Below are 4,098 nucleotides of genomic sequence, written 5' to 3'. Positions count from 1 at the left end.
TCTCATCCTGTCACTCTAAGCTTAACGTATTTCTTACAAAATAGAAGATTTCTCCCGAATTTGCACGTTTTTTAGACCCTTGAGCGATTTATTGGAGGAAAGGGAGCTGTGGATGGATGGAAATCAATCCATGCCTTCCTTTTGTCCCTAAAATTGTTCACAAAGGGATTGCCTTTTTCGGATTTTTTGAAGAAGGTTTGAGAAGATGGGGGACTTATATAAGGTAAGGATTTTCTTGGAAAGAGAGAGGAATTTTTGGAGAGAAATTTCGGAAGAAAAATTGAAGAGAAAAATTAGGGTTTGAAATATTCTTTTGTTCTTCTTCATTTTCGTTTGAGAGCAGAAAAAATATATTGTTGAGTGTTCTATGATTTCATTTTGACGTCGATTATTGGCTAAAATTTTGAAATCTATAGATTCTATCTTTTCATTTCAATTTCTGGGTTTTCTGGTAAAAATGGGATTTGTTTGAAAAGTTGTTGAGTCTGCTGCTGTTCGGGGTGTTGATCTCTGTCCGTTTCTTGTTGCAATTCTTGTATTTGGAGCTTGGAGCCCAGATTTAGTAATTGTTAGCTATTTTTTCTGTTCTTATAACAAAGATTTTGCTGCAACAAGTCCACTCTCATACTATCCTATTTTTCTTAGCTTTCTTACTATGAATGGAGCTCTAGAATATGTTAACATATATTAATTTAGTGATAGTTATGTTTTTGTGTAATTAATGTGTTGTGGGTTGCATCAATTGGATTGTTTCCCTCATGATTCTATTTTGTCATTGAGTTGGAGCAAATTTGGAACAGGTTTCGTCTTTATTTTTTTTGATTGTTATGCTTAATTTTGGGTCATTTGTTTGGTTAATTCAGCTTCCTCTCAGCTCTCATTCCCATCTCCCATGTTTCTTTTTCTACAGGACGGAATGAAAACAGAATACACTATCCTCTGTTCTTCAAAGTTGTATTTCAATATAATATTAACTAACTAGTTGGACATAATTTACGTAATATATAGAATCTATTCTAGTTTTTCTCAAATGGTTAAGCATTATATTTTCAATTCTGTAGAGGAAGAGGTTGTTTTCAACTTTTGTAGGGGAATGATATACTTTTCCGATCTTTATATTTTTTAAACATTTAGGCTTACGTTTTCTTTTTCTTAATCTTGAAACAGTATTCCTGTAGGCATTGGGTCAAAATGGCTGGTTCACTTTGTCTTTGCATGGCTTATTCATCTTTTGCAAATTTCCTTGTATTCTTAATTCATTTTATTTAATTTTGAAAGTTGCTACAATGGTTGATTTATCTTGTCCTTTTATTTCAATTTTTTAGTGCCTCATTAAATCCCAACACAAATTTCTTTTAGTTTTTTTTAAGAAAAAAAAGGTTTGTTTGATATCCCATGGTTTTCCGTGCACTACAAGAAAATATGCCTTTAGCGAGGGGAACATTTGTTTGGTTTATCCCATAATTGTTACTGCATTTTTAAATCATGAACATTTCATAGAATTATTAAATAATGAGAGACCTAGCAATACTTATAACCTCTACAATCGACCCCCTATACTTAGGAAACTAGGATTATAGATTGAACCTTAATTTATTTTCAAACATGAACATTCGTAGCTTGCTTTTAGTGTGTTCAATATACCATCGTGGTTGTGTACACGGTTGCATGATATAATTACGATTCTAAAAACAAAATTGGAGTATGCGTACGTGCAACTCCGACCAAACATTCTTAATAGTAATAAAGCGTTATTAATTGTGGACACGTTCATGTGACATGATTTTGACGCGCCAAACAAATCGGTACACGTTCGCGTGACCTGTTTTAAGATAATTTCTTAATTAAAAGAGTCAAATGAACATAGGTTCTAAAATAAGTAATTAAACAATTTGATTAAGCCAGTATGATCAAAGCAACCGTGCTAAAACCACAGAACCCAGGAATGCCTAACACCTTCTCCTAGGGTAACAGAATTCCTTACCCGGATTTCTATGTTCGCAGACCGTAAATAAGAGTCAATTTCCTCGATTTAGGATTTTAAACCGGTGACTTGGGACACAATAAATTATCCCAAGTGGCGACTCTGAATTTAATATGAATAATCACGTTTCAATTGTCACTTAAATTGGAAAAAAATCCCTTATATCTTTTCTGGGGTAGGAAAAAGGAGGTGTGACAGCTTTGGTGACTCTACTGGGGATCGAAGCCAGAATCTCTATTTCAGGGTTCAATAATTCGAGCTTTTTAGTATGATTTTATTTGGCTTTATTTATTGTTAATATTACTGTATTTTGCGAACCTTTTGTGCTAATTGCTGTCTATTTACCGCTTTGATATTATTTGGCTTGTATATAATTGTCTTCTTACGCCACCCCTCTGAGTCTTCTAAAAATGGTGCACACGTTCGCGTGGACAGCTTTTTCTGTAGAAGTCATACCAAATAGAACGAGGCTGGGCCAACAACAAGGCCGGGTAGACTTTAGTGCTCCCGGTACGTTGCCCCCTCTTTGGCTCGAGTTGTTCGCTCGGGTAAGCCATGTCAAGAACACAACCCCAGGTTTAAACTTATAATAACACAACCTCATGATGGATCCCTAGTAGGAAAGTTTGTTTGCATCATGTGCATTTGACTTTGGGGACTCAATACAGGGGTTAGGTCTATCTAGGACAGGTGTATCTAAAATAACAAACCATCCTGATGCATCCTATGTGCTATGTAAATATTTATTTATTTCGGCTTGCATGTTGACCGGCTAGGAAAAGTAAATCAAGAGAAAAACCAAGAGTGATGTAGGGAAGAAATAAAGGTTGGTTCTGAAAAATCCCCGGTATTTGGAAATATCCTGAAACTCTGCCAAAATTTTTTAAAAAAAAAACAAGGAAAAAGAGTCATTTCAAAATGAGTCAATAATGTATCTCTTTCAAATATGTCAAAACTGACCGAACTACGCATGGTCTGATTCTCACCGAATGTGGGATACATAGGCAACCTACACAAGGTTCGGCCTTATTTTTTTGAAAAAAAGAAGAAGAAGAAGAGTAAATAGTCAACTAGATGTAGTTTGTGTTTTGGTCAAGAGAATAAGCCGATCCAGCTTCGGTTATGTCTTGAGTCATTCTTGTCGGGATAGCCTTTAGAATATCTTTCAGTTGACGAAGGGATATATTCGTAAAGAATGGATAAGTCAGTCGGTAAAGTGTCATTTTTTCCATAAAGCATTTTTCCTCGGCCTCAAAATTTATTTGGAATTGTGAAGGGGCCACATTTGCAACGACCACTTTGCTAAAAGTAGCATAGAGGGGAGGGGGTCATAGTTCGTTGATTTTTCTTTTAGAAATTGAAAAACCTGTTTTACAAAAGTCCACCAGAGTCAAACCTAACCTTAACCTTCCATAGGTACAAATGAACACTGTCCAAAATCCGTCAGAGTTGGTCATACAACATGCTGAACTGCAACTGCGTATGTGGTAGAATGATCTAGATGAAGATGGTCGGGATTGGGTGAAAGAGCAGTTGGGTACCCTTATAAACATTTTGGAAATCGAACCACGGAAAGATCTAATCAAGGCTTTGGTAACTTTTTGGGACCCCGTCCACAATGTTTTTGTTTATCAGATTTTGAGATAACCCCTACTCTGGAGGAGATGGCCGGGTATATTGTGTTTGGCCGAAATTTGAGGAAACAACAACTTATATTCCCAAGGCCTCCTTCCGTTGACAAGTTCTTTGACCTCCTGAATATCAGTAAGAAAATGAAGAAGGCCTATGTAAACAAAGGATGTTGCTCTTTCTACTTCTTGTACTTCAGGTTCGGTCACTCAGCTGAGTTTGAAACACATGAAAAGGGTTTGAACAACAAACAAGATAAGGGCATCTGGCAAATTCATCGTTGGTTCGCTTTCATTGTGGCGTTTTTGGGGATTATGGTCTTTCCAAACACAGAAGGGACGGTGGATATCCGTATGGCGAGAATTGCACAAATCCTCACTACTAAGAAAGATCATACACTTGCTCCGTTAGTGCTGGCAACCATTTATCAAGCAGTGACATTGTGCAAGGCCGGGGCTTAATTCTTTGAAGGTTGCAATATTCTT

The sequence above is a fragment of the Nicotiana sylvestris genome, chromosome 10, assembly GCF_000393655.2.
Source record: "Nicotiana sylvestris chromosome 10, ASM39365v2, whole genome shotgun sequence".
NCBI lineage: Eukaryota > Viridiplantae > Streptophyta > Magnoliopsida > Solanales > Solanaceae > Nicotiana > Nicotiana sylvestris.
Note: the sequence above shows the minus strand (reverse complement) of the source record.